The sequence below is a fragment of the Dama dama genome, chromosome 11 (genome assembly GCF_033118175.1).
Source record: "Dama dama isolate Ldn47 chromosome 11, ASM3311817v1, whole genome shotgun sequence".
Classification (NCBI taxonomy): domain Eukaryota; kingdom Metazoa; phylum Chordata; class Mammalia; order Artiodactyla; family Cervidae; genus Dama; species Dama dama.
Window position 1 is genome coordinate 105,116,465 of NC_083691.1, and position 22,042 is coordinate 105,138,506.

Genomic DNA, 22,042 nt, shown 5'->3' on the forward strand with positions numbered 1-22,042 from the left:
TTCATGTTTTGAGCACTGCTTCATGCTCCTCCTATTTTTCACACCTTTTGAAGCTCTTCATATTTTCACACCTTTTCAGGCTCTTCATGTTTTTGAACACCGCTTCATGCTCCTCCTATTTTTCAGACCGTTTAATGCTCCTCCTGTATTTGACACCTTTTGATGCTCTTCATATTTTTCACACCTTTTCAGGCTCATCATGTTTTTGAACACTGTTTCATGCTCCTCCGATTTTTAAGACTGTTTCATACTCCTCATATTTTTGACACCATTTGAAACTCTTCATATTTTTCACAACTTTTCAGGCTCTTCATGTTTTGACACCGCTTCTTGCTCCTCCTATTTTTCAGAACGTTTCATGCTCCTCATATATTTGACACCTTTTGAAAGTCTTAATATTTTTCACACCTTTTCATGCTCTTCATTTTTTTCAAAACCGTTTCATGCTCATCCTGTTTTTCAGACTGTTTCATGCTCCTCTTATGTTTGACACCTTAAGAAGCTCTTCATATTTTTCACACCTTTTCAGGCTCTTCATGTTTGTCAACACAGTTTCAAGTTCCTATTATTTTTCAGACCGTTTCATGCTCCTCATGTTTTTGACACCTTTTGAAGCTCTTCGTATTTTTCACACCTTTTCAGGCTCTTCTTATTTTTCAACACCACTTCATGATCCTATTTTTCAGACCGTTTCATGCTCCTCATATATTTGACACCTTTTGAAGCTCTTCATATTTTTCACACCTTTTGAATCTCTTCATGTTTTCAACAACACTTCATTCTCCTCCTATTTTTCAGACCGTTCCGTGCTCCTCATAATTTTGACACGTTTTGAAGCTCTTCATTTTTTCACACCTTTTCAGGCTCTTCATGTTTTTTAACACCACTTCATGCTCCTCCTATTTTTCAGACCGTTCCGTGCTCCTCATATTTTTGACACGTTTTGAAGCTCTTCATTTTTTCACACCTTTTCGGGCTCTTCATGTTTTTCAACACAGCTTCATGCTCCTCCTATATTTCAGACCGTTTCATGCTCCTCATATTTTTGACACCTTTTGAAGCTCTTCATTTTTTTCACACCTGTTCAGGCTCTTCATTTTTTTCAACACCGCTTCATAGTCCTCCTATTTTTCAGAAGGTTTCATGGTACTCATATTTTGGCCTACTTTTGAAGTTCTTCATATTTTTCACTCCCTTTCAGGCTCTTCATGTTTTTGACGACCGCTTCATGCTCCTCATATTTTTCAGACGGTTTCCTGCTCCTCATGTTTTTCACACCTTTTGAAGCTCTTCATATATTTCACACTTTTTCAGGCTCTTCATGTTTTTGAACACCGCTTCATGCTCCTCCTATCGTTTAGACCGTTTCATGCTCCTCATGTATTTCACACCTTTTGAGGCTCTTCCTTATTTCAAACCTTTTGAAGCTCTTCATATTTTTCACACGTTTTCAGGCTCTTCATGTTTTTCAACACCGTTTCATGCTCCCCATATTTTTCAGAGCGTTTCATGCTCCTCAGATTTTTGAAAACTTTTGAAGCTCCTCATATTTTTCACTTCTTTTGAAGCTCTTCATATATTTCACACTTTTTCAGGCTCTTCATGTTTTTCAACACCACTTCATGCTCCTCCTATTTTTCAGACCCTTTCATTCTCATCTCATTTTTGACACCTTTTGAAGCTCTTCATATTTTTCACACCTTTTGAATCTCTTCATATTTTTCACAACTTTTCAGGCTCTTCATATTTTTGAACACCGTATCATGCTCCTCCTATTTTTCAGACCGTTTCATGCTCCTCATATATTTGACACCTTTTGAAAGTCTTAATATTTTTCACACCTTTTCATGCTCTTCATCTTTTTCAAAACCGTTTCATGCTCATCCTGTTTTTCAGACTGTTTCATGCTCCTCATATGTTTGACACCTTAAGAAGCTCTTCATATTTTTTACACCTTTTCAGGCTCTTCATGTTTGTCAACACAGTTTCATGTTCCTATTATTTTTCAGACCGTTTCATGCTCCTCATATTTTTGACACCTTTTGAAGCTCTTCGTATTTTTCACACCTTTTCAGGCTCTTCTTATTTTTCAACACCATTTCATGATCCTCCTATTTTTCAGACCGTTTCATGCTCCTCATATTTTTGACACCTTTTGAAGCTCTTCATATTTTTCACACCTTTTGAATCTCTTCATGTTTTCAACAACACTTCATGCTCCTCCTATTTTTCAGACTGTTTCATGCTCCTCATATTTTTGACACCTTTTGATGCTCTTCATATTTTTCACACCTTTTCAGGCTCTTCCTGTTTTTCAACACCGCTTCATGCTCCTCCTATTTTTCAGACCGTTTCATGCTCCTCAGGTATTTCACACCTTTTGAAGCTCTTCATATTTTTCCCAACTTTTCAGGCTCTTCATGTTTTTGAACACCGTTTCATGCTGCTCCTATATTTCAGACCGTTTCATGCTCCTAATATTTTTGACACCTTTCGAAGCTCTTCATATTTTTCACACATTTTCAGGCTCTTCATGTTTCTCAACACAGATTCCAGCTCCTCCTATATTTCAGACCGTTTCATGCTCCTCATATTTTTGACACCTTTTGAAGCTCTTCATATTGTTCACACCTTTTCAGGCTCTTCATGTTTTTGAACAACGCTTCATGCTCCTCCTATTTTTCAGACCGTTTCATGCTCCTCATATTTTTGACACCTTTTGAAGCTCTTCATATTTTTCACACCTTTTCAGGCTCTTCATGTTTTTGAACAACGCTTCATGCTCCTCCTATTTTTCAGACCGTTCATGCTCCTCATATTTTTGACACCTTTTGAAGCTCTTCATATTTTTCACACATTTCAGGGTCTTCATGCTTCTCAACACCGATTCATGCTCCTCCTATCTTTCAGACCGTTTCATGTTCCTCATACTTTTGACACCTTTCGAAGCTCTTCATATTTTTCACACATTTTCAGGTTCTTCATGTTTTTCAACACCGCTTCTTGCTCCTCCTATTTTTCAGACCGTGTCATGCTCCTTATTTTTGACACGTTTTGAATCTCTTCATAGCTTTCACACCTTTTCAGTTTCTTCATGTTTTTGAACACGGTTTCCTGCTCCTCCTGTTTTTCACAACTTTTAAGCTCTTCATATTTTTCACACCTTTTCAGGCTCTTCAGGTTTTTGAACACCGCTTCATGCTCCTCCTATTTTTCAGACCGTTTCATGCTCCTCATGTATTTCACACCTTTTTAAGCTCTTCATATTGTTCACACCTTTTCAGGCTCTTCATGTTTTTGAACACCGTTTCATACTCCTCCTATTTTTCACACCGTTTCATGCTCCTCATATTTTTGACACCTTTTGAAGCTCGTCATATTTTTCACATCTTTTCAGCCTCTTCATGTTTTTGAACAAGGTTTCATGCTCCTCCTATTTTTTAGACCGTTTCATGCTCCTCATATATTTGACACCGTTTGAATCTCTTCATATTTTTCACACCTTTCAGGCTCTTCATGTTTTTCAACACCGCTTCATGCTAATCGTATTTTTCATACCGTTTCATGCTCCTTATATTTTTCACACATTTTGAAGGTCTTCATATTTTTCACACCTTTTCAGGATCTTCATGTTTTTGAACACCGCTTCAGGTTCCTCCTATTTTTCAGACCGTTTCATGCACATCTCATTTTTGACACCTATTGAAGCTCTTCATATTTTTCACACCTTTTGTAGTTCTTCATATTTTTCACACGTTTTCAGACTCTTCATGTTTTTCAACATAGTTTCATTCTCCTCCTATTTTTCAGACCGCTTCATGCTCCTCATATTTTTGACACCCTCTGAATCTCTTCATATATTTCACACCTTTCAGGCATTTCATGTTTTTCAACACCACTTAATGCTCCTCCTACATTTCAGACCGTTTCATGCTCATCTTATTTTTGACACCTTTTGAAGCTCTTCATATTTTTCACACGTTTTTAGTCTCTTCATGTTTTTCAAAACCTTTTCATGCTCCTCCTATTTTTCAGACCGTTTCATGCTCCTCATATTTTTGACACGTTTTGAGTCTCTTCATATTTTTCACACCTTTTCATGCTCTTCATATTTTTGAACACCGTATCATGCTCCTCCTATTTTTCAGACCGTTTCATGCTCCTCATATATTTCAAATCTTTTGAAGCTCTTCATATATTTCACACCTTTTCAAGCACTTCATGTTTTTCAACACCAATTCCTGCTCCTCCTAATTTTCAAACCGTTTCATGCTCATCTCATTTTTGACACCTTTGGAAGCTGTTCATATTTTTCACACCTTTTGAAGCTCCTCATATTTTTCACACGTGTTCAGGCTCTTCATGTTTATCAACACCGCTTGATGCTCCTCCTATTTTTCAGATCGTTTCATGCTGCTCATATTTTTCACACCTTTTGAAGCTCTTCATATATTTCACACCTTTCCAAGCATTTCATGTTTTTGAACACCGCTTCATGCTCCTCCTATTTTTAAGACCGTTTCATGCTCCTCATGTTTTTCACACCTTTTGAAGCTCTTCATATTTTTCACACCTTTTCAGGCTCTCATGTTTTTGAACACCACTTCATGCTCCTCCTATTTTTCAGACCATTTCATGCTCCTCATATTTTTGACACCGTTTGAAGCTCTTCATATTTTTCACACCTTTTGACGCTGTTCATGTTTTTCAACAACGCTTCATGATCCTCCTATTTTTCAGACCGTTTCATGCTGCTCAAGTATTTCACTCCTTTTGAAGCTCTTCATGTGTTTCGCACCTTTACAGGCTCTTCAGGTTTTTCAACACCACTTCATGCTACTCCTATTTTTCAGACCGTTTCATGCTCCTCATATATTTGACACATTTTGAAGCTCTTCATTTTTTTGCACACCTTTTCAGGCTCTTCATTTTTTTGAACACCACTTCATGCTCCTCCTATTTTTCAGAACGTTTCATGCTCCTCATATGTTTGACACGTTTTGAGTCTCTTCATATTTTTCACAACTTTTCAGGCTCTTCATATTTTTGAACACAGTTTCATGCTTCTCCTATTTTTCAGACGGTTTCTTGCTCCTCATATATTTCACACGTTTTGAAGCTCTTCATGTGTTTCACACCTTTTCAGGCACTTCATGTTTTTCAACACCACTTCATGCTCCTCCTATTTTTCAGACCGTTTCATGCTCATCTCATTTTTGACACCTTTGGAAGCTGTACATATTTTTCACACCTTTTGATGATCTTCATATTTTTCACACCTTTTCAGGCTCTCATGTTTTTAAACACAGCTTCATGCTCCTCCTATTTTTCAGAACATTTCGTGCTCCTCATATTTTTAACACCTTTTGAAGCTCTTCATATTTTTCACACCTTTTCAGGCTCTTCATGTTTTTCAGCACCATTTCATGCTCCTCCTATTTTACAGACCGTTTCATGCTCCTCATATTTTTGACACCTTTTGAAGCTCTTCATATTTTTCACACCTTTTCTGGCTCTTCACGGTTTTGAACACCGCTTCATGCTCCTCCTCTTTTTCACACCTTTTAAGCTCTTTATATTTTTCACACCTATTTAGGCTCTTCATGTTTTTGAACACCACTTCACGCTCCTCCTATTTTTCAAACAGTTTCATGCACCTCATGTATTTCACAGCTTTTGAAGCTCTTCATATTTTTAACACCTTTTCAGGCTCTTCATGTTTTTGAACACCGCTTCATGCTCCTCCTATTTTTCAGACCGTTTCATGCTCCTCATATATTTCACATCTTTTGAAGCTCTTCACATTTTTCACAACTTTTTAGGATCTTCATGTTTTTGAACACCGCTTCATGCTCCTCCTATTTTTCAGACCATTTCATTCGTCTCATGTATTTCACACCTTTTGAAGCTCTTCATATTTTTCACATCTTTTCAGGCTCTTCATGTTTTTGAACAAGGTTTCATGCTCCTCCTATTTTTCAGACCGTTTCATGATCCTCATATTTTTGACCGCTTTTGAAGCTCTTCATATTTTTCACACCTTTTAATGCTCTTCATGTTTTTGAACACAGCTTCATACTCCTGGTATTTTTCAGACCGTTTCATGCTCCTCATATTTTTGACCCCTTTTGAAGCTCTTCATATTTTTCACACTTTTTCAGGCTCTACATGTTTTTTTTATATTTCTTTTATTTATTTTTATATTTTTTCATGTTTTTGAACACCGCTTCATGCTCCTCATATTTTTCAGACCGTTTCATATTCCTCATGTATTTCACACCTTTTGAAGCTCTTCATATTTTTGACTTCTTTTCAGGCTCTTCAAATTTTTCATACCGCTTCATGCTCCTCCTATATTTCAGACTGTTTCATGATCCTCATATTATTGACACGTTTTGAAGCTCTTCATATTTTTCACACGTTTTCAGGCTCTTCATGTTTTTCAACACCGCTTCATGCTCCTCCTATTTTTCAGACCGTTTCATGGTCCTCATGTATTTCACACGTTTTGAAGCTCTTCATATTTTTCACATCTTTTCAGGCTCGTCATGGTTTTCAACACCGCTTCATGCTCCTCCTATTTTATACACCGTTTCGTTCTCCTCATGTATTTCACACCTTTTGAAGCTCTTCATATTTTTTACACCTTTTCAGGCTCTTCATATTTTTGAACAGCGCTTCATGCTGCTCCTATTTTTCAGAACGTTTCATTCTCCTCATGTATTTCACACCTTGAAGCTCTTCATATTTTTCACACCTTTTGAAGCTCTTCATATTTTTCACACGTTTTCAGTTTCTTCATGTTTTTCAACCCCGCTTCATGCTCCTCCTATTTTTCAGACCGTATCATGCTCCTCATATTTTGACACCTTTGAAAGCTCTTCATATTTTTCACACCTTTTCAGGCTCTTCACGTTTTTCAAGACCACTTCATGCTCCTCCTATTTTTCAGACCGTTTCGTGTTCCTCATATTTTTGACACCTTTTGAAGCTCTTCATATTTTTCACACCTTTTCAGGCTCTTCATGTTTTTCAACACCGCTTCATGCTCCTCCTATTTTACACACCATTTCATGCTCCTCATATTTTTGACACCTTTAGAAGCTCTTCATATATTTCACACCTTTTCAGGCTCTTCATATTTACAGCACCACTTCATGCTCCTCCTATTTTTCAGACCGGTTCATGCTCCTCATATTTTTGACACGTTTTGAAGCTGTTCATATTTTTCACACCTTTTGAAGCTCTTCATATTTTTCACACGTTTTCAGTTTCTTTATGTTTTTCAACACCGCTTCATGCTCCTCCTATTTTTCAGACAGTTTCATGCTCCTCATATTTTTGACACCTTTTGAAGCTCTTCATATTTTTCACACCTTTTCAGGCTCTTCATGGTTTTTACCACCGCTTCATGCTCCTCCTCTTTCACACCTTTTAATCTCTTTATATTTTTCACACCTTTTCAGGCTCTTCATGGTTTTGAACACCACTTCATGCTTCTCCTATATTTCAAACAGTTTCATGCTCTTCATGTATTTCACACTTTTTGAAGCTCTTCATATTTTTAACACCTTTTCAGGCTCTTCATGTTTTTAAACACCGCTTCATGATCCTCCTATTTTTCAGACCGTTTCATGCTCCTCATATTTTTGACACCTTTTGAAGCTCTTCATATTTTCCACACCTTTTCTGGCTGTTCATGTTTTTCAACACCACTGCTTGCTCCTCCTATATTTCAGACCGTTACATGCTCCTCATATTTTTGACACCTTTTGAAGCTCTTCTTATTTTTCAGACCTTTTCAGGCTCTTCATGTTTTTCAACACCGCTACTTCCTCCTCCTATATTTCAGACCATTTCATGCTCCTCATATTTTTCACACCTTTTGAAGCTCTTTATATTTTTCACACCTTTTCAGGCTCTTCATGTTTTTCAAAACCGTTTCATTATTCTCCTATTTTTCAGACCCTTTCATGCTCCTCATATTTTTGACACCTTTTGAAGCTCTTCTTATTTTTCAGACCTTTTCAGGCTCTTCATGTTTTTCAACACCGCTACTTCCTCCTCCTATATTTCAGACCATTTCATGCTCCTCATATTTTTCACACCTTTTGAAGCTCTTTATATTTTTCACACCTTTTCAGGCTCTTCATGTTTTTCAAAACCGTTTCATTATTCTCCTATTTTTCAGACCCTTTCATGCTCCTCATATTTTTGACACCTTTTGAAGCTCTTCATATTTTTCACACGTTTTCAGGCTCTTCATGTTTTTCAACACCGCTTCATGCTGCTCCTAATTTTAAGACCGTTTAATGCTCGTCATGTATTTCACACATTTTGAAGCTCCTCATATTTTTCACAACTTTTCAGGCTCTTCATGTTTTTGAACACCGCTTCATGCTCCTCCTATTTTTCAGACGGTATCATGCTCCTCATATTTTTCACACCTTTTGAAGCTCTTCATATTTTTCACAACTTTTCAGGCTCTTCATGTTTTTGAACACCGCTTCATGCTCCTCCTATTTTTCAGACCGTATCATGCTCCTCATATTTTTCACACCTTTTGAAGCTCCTCATATTTTTCACATCTTTTCAGACTCTTCTTGTTTTTTACACCGCTTCATGTTCCACCAATTTTTGAGACAGTTTCATGCTCCTCATATTTTTGACAACTTTTGAAGCTTTTCACATTTTTCACACCTTTTCAGGCTCCTCATGTTTTTGAACACCACTTCATGCTCCTCCTATTTTTCAGACCGTATCATGCTCCTCATATTTTTCACACCTTTTGAAGCTCTTCATATTTTTCAAACCTTTTAAGGCTCTTCATGTTTTTGAACACCGCTTCATGCTCCTCCTATTTTTCAGACCGTATCATGCTCCTCATTTTTTTCACACCTTTTGAAGCTCTTCATATTTTTCACACCTTTTCAGTCTCCTCGTGTTTTTGAACACCGCTTCATGCTCCTCCTATGTTTCAGACCGTATCATGCTCCTCATTTTTTTCACACCTTTTGAAGCTCTTCATATTTTTCACACCTTTTCAGGCTCTTCATTTTTTTTCAACACCACTTCATGCTCCTCCTAATTTTCAGACCGTTTCATGCTCATCTCATTTTGACACCTGTTGAAACTCTTCATATTTTTCATATCTTTTGAAGCTTTTCATATTTTTCACGCCTTTTCAGGCTCTTCATGATTTTCAACACGGCTTCATGCTCCTCCTCTTTTTCAGACCGTTTCATGCTCCTCATATTTTTGAAACCTTTAGAAGCTCTTCATATTTTTCACACCTTTTCAGGCTCTTCATGTTTTTCAACACCGCTTCATGCTCCTCCTCTTTTTCAGACCGTTTCATGCTCATCTCATTTTGACACCTGTTGAAGCTCTTCATATTTTTCATATCTTTTGAAGCTTTTCATATTTTTCACGCCTTTTCATGCTCTTCTTGATTTTCAACACTGCTTCATGCTCCTCATATTTTTCTGACCGTTTCATGCTCATCTCATTTTTGACATCTTTTGAAGCTTTTCATAGTTTTCACACCTTTTGAATCTTTTCATATTTTTCATATTTTTGAAGCTCTTCATATTTTCAAGCGTTTTCAGACTCTTCATGTTTTTCAACTGCGCTTCATGATCCTGCTATTTTTCAGACCGTTCCATGCTCCTCATATTTTTGACACCTTTTGAAGCTTTTCATATTTTTCACACCTTTTCAGGCTCTTCATGTTTTTGAACACCGTTTCATGCTGCTTTTTTGCAGACCGTTTCATGCTCCTTTTTTGCAGACCGTTTCATGCTCCTCATATTTTTGACACCTTTTGAATCTCTTCATATTTTTCACACCTTTTCAGGCTCTTCATGTTTTTGAACACCGCTTCATGCTCCTCCTATTTTTCAGACCGTTTCATGCTCCTCATATTTTTGACACCTTTTGAAGCTTTTGATATTTTTCACTACTTTTCAGGCTCTTCATGTTTTTGAACACCGCTTCATGCTTCTCCTACTTTTCACACCGTTTCATGCTCCTCATATTTTTCACACCTTTTGAAGCTTTTCATATTTTTCACAACTTTTAAGGGTCTTCATGTCTTTGAACATCGCTTCATACTAATCCTATTTTTCAAACCATATCAGGCTCCTCATATATTTCACACCTTTTGAAGCTCTTCATATTTTTCACACCTTTTCAGGCTCTTCATGATTTTCCACACCACTTCATGCTTCTCCTATTTTTCAGCTCATTTCATGCTCCTCACGTATTTCACACCTTTTGAAGCTCTTCATATTTTTCACACCTTTTCAGGCCCTTCATGTTTTTGAACACCGTTTCATGCTCCTCCTATTTTTCAGACCGTTTCATTCTCCTCATATTTTTGACACCTTTTTAAGCTCTTCATATATTTCGCACCTTTTCATTCTCTTCAAGATTTTCAACACCGCTTCAAGCTCCTACTATTTTTCAGACCGTTTCATGCTCATCTCATTTTTCACACCATTTGAAACTCTTCATATTTTTCACATCTTTTGAAGCTCTTCATATTTTTCACATTTTTGAAGCTCTTCATATTTTTCCCACGATTTCAGACTCTTCATGTGTTTCAACACCGCTTCATGATCCTGCTATTTATCATACCATTTCATAGTCCTCATATTTTTGACACGTTTTGAGGCTCTTCATATTTTTGACACCTTTTCAGGCTCTTCAAGTTTTTGAACACCGCTTCAACCGCCTCCTATATTTAAGACCGTTTCATGCTCCTCACGTATTTCACACCTTTTGAAGCTCTTCATATTTTTCACACCTTTTCAGGCCCTTCATGTTTTTGAACACCGTTTCATCCTCCTCCTATTTTTCAGACCCTTTCATGCTAATCTAATTTTTGACACCTTTTGATGCTCTTCATATTTTTGACACCTTTTGAAGCTCTTCATATTTTTCACAAGTTTTCAGTCTCTGCATGTTTTTGAACACCGCTTCATGCTCCTCCTATGTTATAGACCGTTTCATGCTCCTCATGTATTTCACACCTTTTGAAGCTCTTCATATTTTTCACACCTTTTCAGGCTCTTCATGTTTTTGAACACCACTTCATGCTCCTCCTATATTTCAGACGATTTCATGCTCCTCATGTATTTCACACCTTTTGAATCTCTTCATATTTTTCACACCTTTTCGGGCTTTTCCTGATTTTCAACACCGCTTCATGCTCCTCCTATTTTTCAGACCGTTTCATTCTCATCTCATTTTTGACACCTTTTGAAGCTCTTCATATTTTTCAAACCTTTTGAATCTCTTCATATTTTTCACACCTTTTCAGTCTCTGCATGTTTTTGAACACTGGTTCATGCTCCTCCTATTTTTCAGACCGTTTCATCATCCTCATTTATTTCACACCTTTTGAAGCTCTTCATATTTGTCACACATTTTCAGGCTCCTCATGTTTTTCAACACCGCTTCGTGCTCCTCCTATTTTTCAGACCAATTCATGCTCATCTCATTTTTGAAACCTTTTGAAGTTCTTCATATTTTTCATACTTTTTCAGTCTCTGGATGTTTTTGAACAGCGCTTCATGCTCCTCCTATTTTTCAGACCGTTTCATGCTCCTCATGTATCTCACACCTTTTGAAGCTCTTCATATTTTGCACACTCTTTCAGGCTCTTCATGTTTTTCACAACCACTTCACGCTCCTCCTATATTTCAGACCGTATCATGCTCCTCATAATTTTCACACCGTTTGAAGCTCTTTATATATTTCACACCTTTTCAGGCTCTTCATTTTTTTCAACACCACTTCATGCTCCTCCTATTTTTCAGACCGTTTCTTGCTCATCTCAGTTTTGACACCTTTTGAAGCTCTTCATATTTTTCACACCTTTTGAAGCTCTTCATATTTTTCACAAGATTTCAGTCTCTGCATGATTTTGAACACCACTTCATGCTCCTCCTATTTTTCAGACCGTTTCATGCTCCTCATGTATCTCACACCTTTTGAAGCTCTTCATATTTTGCACACTGTTTCAAGCTCTTCATGTTTTTCACAACCACTTCACGCTCCTCCTATATTTCAGACCGTATCATGCTCCTCATATTTTTCACACCTTTTGAAGCTCTTTATATATTTCACACCTTTTCAGGCTCTTCATTTTTTTCAACACCACTTCATGCTCCTCCTATTTTTCAGACCCTTTCATGCTAATCTAATTTTTGACACCTTTTGAAGCTCTTCATATTTTTCACACCTTTTGAAGCTCTTCATATTTTTCACATCTTTTCAGGCTGTTTATGTCTTTGAACAGCTCTTCATGCTCCTCCTATTTTTTCAGACCGTTTCATGCTCCTCATGTATTTCACACCTTTTGAACCTCTTCATATTTTTCACACATTTTCAGGCTCTTCATGTTTTTGAACACCGCTTCATGATCCTTCTATTTTCGGAACGTTTCATGCTCCTCATATTTTTGACACCTTTAGAAGCTCTTCATATTTTTCAGACCGTTTCATGCTCATCTCATTTTTGACACCTTTAGAAGCTCTTCATATTTTTCACACCTTTTCAGGCTCTTCATGTTTTTCAACACCGCTTCATGCTCCTCCTATTTTTCAGACCGTTTCATGCTCAAGTCATTTTTGACACCTTTTGAACCTCTTCATATTTTTCACAAGTTTTCAGTCTCTGCATGTTTTTGAACACCGCTTCATGCTCCTCCTATTTTATAGACCGTTTCATGCTCCTCATGTATTTCACACCTTTTGAAGCTCTTCATATTTTTCACACCTTTTCAGGCTCTTCATGTTTTTGAACACCACTTCATGCTCCTCCTATATTTCAGACGATTTCATGCTCCTCATGTATTTCACACCATTTGAAGCTCTTCATATTTTTCACACATTTTCAGGCTCTTCATGTTTTGAACACCGCTTCATGCTCCTCCTATTTTTCAGACCGTTTCATGCTCCTCATGTATTTCACACCTTTTGAACCTCTTCATATTTTTCACACATTTTCAGGCTCTTCATGTTTTTGAACACCGCTTCATGATCCTTCTATTTTCGGAACGTTTCATGCTCCTCATATTTTTGACACCTTTAGACGCTCCTCATATTTTTCAGACCGTTTCATGCTCATCTCATTTTTGACACCTTTAGAAGCTCTTCATATTTTTCACACCTTTTCAGGCTCTTCATGTTTTTCAACACCGCTTCATGCTCCTCCTATTTTTCAGACCGTTTCATGCTCAAGTCATTTTTGACACCTTTTGAACCTCTTCATATTTTTCACAAGTTTTCAGTCTCTGCATGTTTTTGAACACCGCTTCATGCTCCTCCTATTTTATAGACCGTTTCATGCTCCTCATGTATTTCACACCTTTTGAAGCTCTTCATATTTTTCACACCTTTTCAGGCTCTTCATGTTTTTGAACACCACTTCATGCTCCTCCTATATTTCAGACGATTTCATGCTCCTCATGTATTTCACACCTTTTGAAGCTCTTCATATTTTTCACACATTTTCAGGCTCTTCATGTTTTGAACACCGCTTCATGCTCCTCCTATTTTTCAGACCGTTTCATGCTCCTCATGTATTTCACACCTTTTGAACCTCTTCATATTTTTCACACATTTTCAGGCTCTTCATGTTTTGATCACCGCTTCATGCTCCTCCTATTTTTCACACCGTTTCATGCTCCTCATATTTTTGACACTTTTGAAGCTCTTCATATATTTCACACCTTTTCAGGCTCTTCATTTTTTTCAACACCGCTTCATGCTCCTCCTATTTTTCAGACCGTTTCATGCTCATCTCATTTTTGAAACCATTTGAAGCTCTTCATATTTTTCACACCTTTTCAGGCTCTTCATGTTTTTGAACACCGCTTCATGGTCCTCCTATTTTTCAGAAAGTTTTATCCTCCTCATGTATTTCACACCTTTTGAATCTCTTCATATTTTTCACACCTTTTCAGGCTCTTCATGTTTTTGAACACCGTTTCATGCTCCTCCTATTTTTCAGACCGTTTCATGCTCATCATATTTTTGACACCTTTTGAAGCTCTTCATATTTTTCACACCTATTGAAGCTCCTCATATATTTCAGACTTTTTCATGCTCTCCACTTTTTTCAACACCACTTCATGCTCCTCCTATTTTTTCAGACCCTTTCATGCTAATCTAATTTTTGACAACTTTTGAAGCTCTTCATATTTTTCACACCTTTTAAAGCTCTTCATATTTTTCACAACTTTTCATTCTCTTCAAGATTTTCAACACCGCTTCATGCTCCTCCTATTTTTCAGACCGTTTCATGCTCATCTCATTTTTCACACCATTTGAAACTCTTCATAATTTTCACACCTTTTGAAGCTCTTCATATTTTTCACATTTTTGAAGCTCTTCAAATTTTTCACACGACTTCAGACTCTTCATGTTTTTCAACACCGCTTCATGCTCCTGCTATTTATCATACCATTTCATACTCCTCATATTTTTGACACGATTTGAGGCTCTTCATATTTTTGCCACCTTTTCAGGCTCTTCAATTTTTTGAAATCGCTTCATGCTCCTCCTATTTTTTCGACCGAATCATGCTCCTCATATTTTTCACACCTTTTGAAGCTCTTCATATTTTTCTCACCTTTTCAGGCTATTCATGTTTTTGAACACCACTTCATGCTCCTCCTATTTTTCAGAGAGTTTCATGCTCCTCATGTATTTCACACCTTTTGAAGCTCTTCATGTTTTTCACACCTTTTCAGGCTCTTCATGTTTTTCCACACCACTTCATGCTTCTCCTATTTTTCAGCCCGTTTCATGCTCCTCATGTAGTATACACCTTTTGAATCTCTTCATATTTTTCCATCTTTTCAGGCTCTCCATGTTTTTGATCACCGTTTCATGCTCCTCCTATTTTTCAGACCGTTTCATGCTCATCTCGTTTTTGACACCTTTTGAAGCTCTTCATATTTTTCACACCTTTGAAACTCTTCTTATTTTTCAGACATTTTCAGGCTCTTCATGTTTTACAACACCGCTTCTTGCTCCTCCTATTTTTCAGACTGTTTCATGCTCCTCATATTTTTCACACCTTTTGAAGCTCTTCATATTTTTCACACCTTTTCAGGCCCTTCATCTTTTTCAACACCCTTTCATGATTCTCCTATTTTTCAGAACCTTTCATGCTCCTCATATTTTTGACACCTTTTGAAGCTCTTCATATTTTTCACACGTTTTCAGGCTCTTCATGTTTTTCAACACCGCTTCATGCTGCTCCTAATTTTCAGACCGTTTAATGCTCGTATTGTATTTCACACCTTTTGAAGCTCCTCATATTTTTCACGCCTTTTCAGGCTCTTCATGTTTTTGAACACAGTTTCATGCTCCTCCTATTTTTCAGACCGTTTCATGCTCCTCATATTTTTAACACCTTCTGAAGCTCTTCATATTTTTCAAACCTTTTCATTCTCTTCAAGATTTTCAACACCGCTTCATGCTCCTCCTATTTTTCAGACCGTTTCTTGCTCATCTCATTTTTCACACCATTTGAAGCTCTTCATATTTTTCACACCTTTTGAAGCTCTTCATATTTTTCACATTTTTGAAGCTCTGCATATTTTTCACACCATTTGAAGCTCTTCCTGTTTTTCACACCTTTTGAAGCTCTTCATATTTTTCACACATTTTCAGGCTCTTCATGATTTTCAACACCGCTTCATGCTCCTCCTGTTTTTCAAATCGTTTCATGCTCCTCATATTTTTGACTCCTTTTGAAGCTCTTCATATTTTTCACACCTTTTCAGGCTCTTCATGTTTTTCAACACCGCTTCATGCTCCTCCTATTTTTCAGACCATTTCTTGCTCCTCCTGTTTTTCACACCGTTTGAAGCTCTTCATATTTTTAACACCTTTTCAGCCTCTTCATCATTTTCAACACCGCTTCATGCTCCTCCTATTTTTCAGACCCTTTCATTCTCATCTCATTTTTGAAATCTTTTGAAACTCTTCATATCTTTCATATTTTTGAAGCTCTTCATATTTTTCACAGGTTTTCAGGCTCTTCAACTTTTTCAACACTACTTCATGCTCCTCCTATTTTTCAGACCCTTTCATGCTAATCTAATTTTTGACACGTTTTGAAGCTCTTCATATTTTTCACACCTTTTCAGGCTCTTCATGATTTTCAACACCGCTTGATGCTCCTCCCATTTTTCAAACCATTTCATGCTCTTCTAATTTTTGACACCTTTTAAAGCTCTTCATATCTTTCACACCTTTTGAAACTCTTCATATTTTTCACATTTTTGAAGCTCTTCATATTTTTCACACGTTTTGAGACTCTTCAGGTTTTTCAACAGAACTTCATGCTCCTCCTATTTTTCATAATGTTTCATGCTCCTCATATTTATGACACCTTTAGAAGTTCTTCATATTTTTCACAACTTTTCAGGCTCTTCATGTTTTCAACAACACTTCATGCTCATCCTATTTTTTAGACTGTTTCATGCTCCTCATATTTTTGACACCTTTTGAAGCTCTTCATATTTTTCTCACCTTTTCAGGCATTTCATATTTTTCAACACAGTTTCATGCTCCTCCTATTTTTCAGACCGTTTCATGCTCCTCATATTTTTGACACCTTTTGAAACTCTTCATATTTTTCACACCTTTTCAGGCTCTTCATGTTTTTCAACACCGCTTCATGCTCCTCCTCTATTTCAGAACTTTTCATGCTCCTCATATTTTTGACACCTTTTGAAACTCTTCATATTTTTCACACCTTTTAAGGCTCTTCATGTTTTTCACACCGCTTCATGCTCCTCCTCTATTTCATACCGTTTCATGCTCCTCTCATTTCTGACACATTTTGAAGCTCTTCAAATATTTCAGACATTTTCAGGCTCTTCATATTTTTCAACACAACTTCATGCTCCCCCTATTTATCAGACCGTTTCATGCTCATCTCATTTTTCACATCTTTTGAAACTCTTCATATTTTTCACAGGTTTTGAAGGTCTTCATATTTTTCACACGTTTTCAGGCTCTTCAGATTTTTCAACACCGCTTCTTGCTCCTCCTATTTTTCAGACCGTTTCATGCTCGTCCTTTTTTTCACACCTTTTGAAGCTCTTCATATTTTTCACACCTTTTCAGGCTCTTCATGTTTTTGGACACCGCTTAATGCTCCTCCTATTTTTCAGACCGTTTCATGCTCCTCATATTTTTAACACGTTTTGAAGCTCTTCATATTTTTCACACCTTTTCAGGCTCTTCATGTTTTTCCACACCGTTTCATGCTCCTCCTATTTTTCAGACCGTTTCATGCTCGTCCTTTTTTTCACACCTTTTGAAGCTCTTCATATTTTTCACACCTTTTCAGGCTCTTCATGTTTTTGGACACCGCTTAATGCTCCTCCTATTTTTCAGACCGTTTCATGCTCCTCATATTTTTAACACGTTTTGAAGCTCTTCATATTTTTCACAGCTTTTCAGGCTCTTCATGTTTTTCCACACCGTTTCATGCTCCTCCTATTTTTTAGACAGCTTCATGCTCCTCATATTTTTGACATGTTTTGAAGCTCTTCATATTTTCACACCTTTGCAGTCTCTTCATGTTTTTCAACACCGCTTCTTGCTCCTCCTATTTTTCAGACCGTTTAATGCTTCTCGTATTTTTGACACGCTTTGAAGCTCTTCATATTTTTCACACCTTTTCAGGCTTTTCATGTTTTTGAACACGGTTTCAAGCTCCTCCTATTTGTCAGACCGTTTCATGCTCCTCACATTTTTGACACCTTTTGAAGCTCTTCATATTTTTCACACCTTTTCAGGTTCTTCATGTTTTTCAACACCGCTTCATGCTCCGCCTATTTTTCAGACGGTTTCATGCTCATCTCTTTTTTGACACCTTTTGAAGCTCTTCATATTTTTCATACCTTTTGAAGCTCTTCATATTTTTCACTCGTTTTCAGGCTCTCCACTTTTTTCAACACCACTTCATGCTCCTCCTATTTTTTCAGACCCTTTCATGCTAATCTAATTTTTGACACCTTTTGAAGCTCTTCATATTTTTCACACCTTTTGAAGCTCTTCATATTTTTCACAACTTATCATTCTCTTCAAGATTTTCAACACCGCTTCATGCTCCTCCTATTTTTCAGACCGTTTCATGCTCATCTCATTTTTCACACCATTTGAAGCTCTTCATAATTTTCACACGTTTTGAAGCTCTTCATATTTTTCACATTTTTGAAGCTCTTCATATTTTTCACACGATTTCAGGCTCTTCATGTTTTTCAACACCACTTCATGCTCCTCCTATTTTTCAGACCGTTTCATGCTCATCTCTTTTTTAACACCTTTTGAGCTCTTCATATTTTTCATACCTTTTGTAGCTCTTCATATTTTTCACACCATTTCAGGCTCTTCATTTTTTTGAACACAACTTCATGCTCCTCCTGTTTTTCAGACCGTTTCATGCACATCTCTTTTTTGACACCTTTTGAAGCTCTTCATATTTTTCATACTTTTGAAGATCTTCATATTTTTCACACCTTTTCAGGCTCTTCATATTTTTCAACACCGCATCATGCTCCTCCTATTTTTCAGACCGTTTCATTCTCCTCATATTTTTGACACTTTTTGAAGCTTTTCATATTTTTCACACCTTTTCAGGCTCTTCATGTTTTTGAACACCTTTTCATGCTCCTTTTTTGCAGACCGTTTCATGCTACTCATATTTTTGACACCTTTTGAACCTCTTCATATTTCTCACTCCTTTTCAGGCTCTTCATGTTTTTCAACACCGCTTCATGCTACTCCGATTTTTCAGACCGTTTCATGTTCCTCATATATTTGAAACCTTTTGAATCTCTTCATATTTTTCACACCTTTTCAGGCTCTTCATGTTTTGGAACACCGCTTCATGCTCCTCCTATTTTTTAGACCGTTTCATGCTCCTCATATTTTTGACACCTTTTGAAGCTTTTGATATTTTTCACAACTTTTCAGGCTCTTCATGTTTTGGAACACCACTTCATGCTCCTCCTATTTTTCAGACCGTTTCATGCTCCTCATATTTTTGACACCTTTTGAAGCTTTTCATATTTTTCACACCTTTTAAGGCTCTTCATGTTTTTGAACACCGCTTCATGCTCCTCCTATTTTTCAGACCGTATCATGCACCTCATATTTTTCACACCTTTTGAAGCTCTTCATTGTTCTCACACCTTTTCAGGCTCTTCATGTTTTTGAACACCGCTTCATGCTCCTCCTATTTTTCAGACCGTTTCATGCTCCTCATTTTTTTTGACACCTTTTGAAGCTCTTCATATTTTTCACACCGTTTCAGGCTCTTCATGTTTTTCAACACCTCTTCATGTTCCTCCTATTTGTAAGACCGTTTCATGCTCATCTCCTTTTTGACACCTTTTGAAGCTCTTCATATTTTTCACACCTTTTGAAGCTCTTCATATTTTTCACACGTTTTCAGGCTCTTCATGTTTTTCAACAACGCTTCATGCTGCTCCTATTTCTCAGACCGTTTCCTTCTCCTCATATTTTTGACAGCTTTTGAAGCTCTTCATATTTTTCACACCTTTTCAGGCTCTTCATGTTTTTCAACACCACTTCATGCTCCTCCTATTTTTCAGACCGTTTCATGCTCATCTCTTTTTTGACACCTTTTGAAGCTCTTCATATTTCTCACACCTTTTGAAGCTCTTCATATTTTTCACACTTTTTCAGGCTCTTCATGTTTTTCAACACCGCTTCATGCTGCTCCTATTTTCAGACCGTTTCATTCTCCTCATATTTTTAACACCTTTTGCACCTCTTCATATTTTTCAAATCTTTTGATGCTGCCAGTTTTATTTAAGACTTTACATATCTGAATAATCAGTTAAAAAACAAATATTCATTTTTAGAGTTGCACAAAAGGAAAATAATAGGGAAAGTGATGGCTGGCTTATGATTTGGGGCCAATTTCCATAAGTTAAATATAAAATCTAAGTTTTAGAACCTGGGGCTCTAAAAATAGCACTTGTAATTAATACTGATCTTCAGATTCATTGTTTATGGAAGTCACTACATTTTATTTCTTGATGTTATAGATTTAACAACATATTGGTAGCAACATTTAACTTCTCACATGGATTAGACATCAAGAGACCAGTTTATGTATATAAACTTAAACACTGAAAATGAATATATTCAGCTATTATGGAACTTATACTAAATACAAACTAATTAACAACTTTCCAAAAGGCACAATAGACAGTGTTAATAAAGAGTGGTCTTTTGCATCATTTTCAAAAATTCTTCCTTGTTTATTTCTCCATCCCCATCATGATCAGCCTCATCAAGCATTTCCTGAAGTTCATCATCTGTTAAATTTTCCCCTAGCTCCTTAGCAACCCTCTTGATATTGTTCAATGATATACTTCCTGTATCATCATCATCATCAAATAGTTTGAAAGCCTTCAATATTTCTCCTTTTTCATCCTTTTCACTCATTTTTACACTCATTATGGCAAAAAATTCTTCAAAATTCATGGTGCCAATTCCTTCTTTGTCAGTTTCAGCTATCATCTTTTTAATTTCTTCTTTCTTTGGCTCAAATCCTAAGGCCCACATTGCAATCATGTCTCCAACCGGTGCCCCCGGCCAGGACCTCCCAGCTTTACCCGCCAGCCTGAAGCGCTTAATATTTGTGACACGTTTTCAGGCTTTTCATGTTTTTCAACAACTTTTCATGAGCCTCCTATTTTTCAGTCCGTTTCATGCTCCTCATATTTTTGACACATTTTGAAGCTCTTCATAATTTTCACACCTTTTCAGCCTTTCATGTTTTTCACACGTTTTCAGGCTCTTCTTGTTTTTGAACACTGTTTCATGCTCCTCCTATTTTTCAGACCTTTTCATGTTCCTCATATTTTTGACACATTTTGAAGCTCTTCATATTTTTCACACCTTTTCAGGCTATTCATGTTTTTGAGCCCAGCTTCATGCTCCTCATATTTTTCAGACCGTTTCATGTTCCTCATGTATTTCACACCCTTTGAAGCTCTTCATATTTTTCACACCTTTTCAGGCTCTTCTTGTTTTCTAACACAGTTTTATGCTGCTCTTATATTTCAGACCGTTTCCTGCTCCTCATATTTTTGACACCTTTTGAAGCTCTTCATATTTTTCACACCTTTTCAGGCTCTTCATGTTTTTCAACACCGCTTCATGATCCTCCTATTTTTCAGACCATTTCATGCTCCTCATATTTTTCACACCTTTTGAAGCTCTTCATATTTTTCACACCTTTTCAGGCTCTTCATGTTTTTCACACGTTTTCAGGCTCTTCATGTGTTTCAACACCGTTTCATGCTCCTCCTATTTTTCAGACCGTGTCATGTTCCTCATATTTTTGACACCTTTTGAAGCTCTTCATATTTTTCACACCTTTTCAGGCTCTTCATGTTTTTGGGCCCAGCTTCATGCTCCTCCTATTTTTCAGACCGTTTCATGCTCCTCATGTATTTCACACCCTTTGAAGCTCTTCATGTTTTTCACAACTCTTCAGGCTCTTCATGTTTTTTAACACAGTTTTATGCTGCTCTTATATTTCAGACCCTTTCCTGCTCCTCGTATTTTTGACACCATTTGAAGCTCTTCATATTTTTCACACCTTTTCAGGTTCTCCATGTTTTAGAACGCCGCTTCTTGCTCCTCCTATTTTTCAGACCGTTTCATGCTCCTCATATTTTTGTCACCTTTTGAAGCTCTTCATATGTTTCACACCTTTTGAAGCTCTTCATATTTTTCACACCTTTTCAGGCTCTTCATGTATTTCAACACCGCTTCATGCTCCTCCTAGTTTTCAGACCGTTTCATGCTCCTCATATTTTTGACACCTTTGAAGGTCTTCATTTTTTTCACACGTTTTCAGACTCTTCATGTTTTTCAACACCACTTCATGCTCCACCGATTTTTCAGACCGTTTCATGCTCCTCATGTATTTCACACCTTTTGAAGCTCTTCATATTTTTCACACC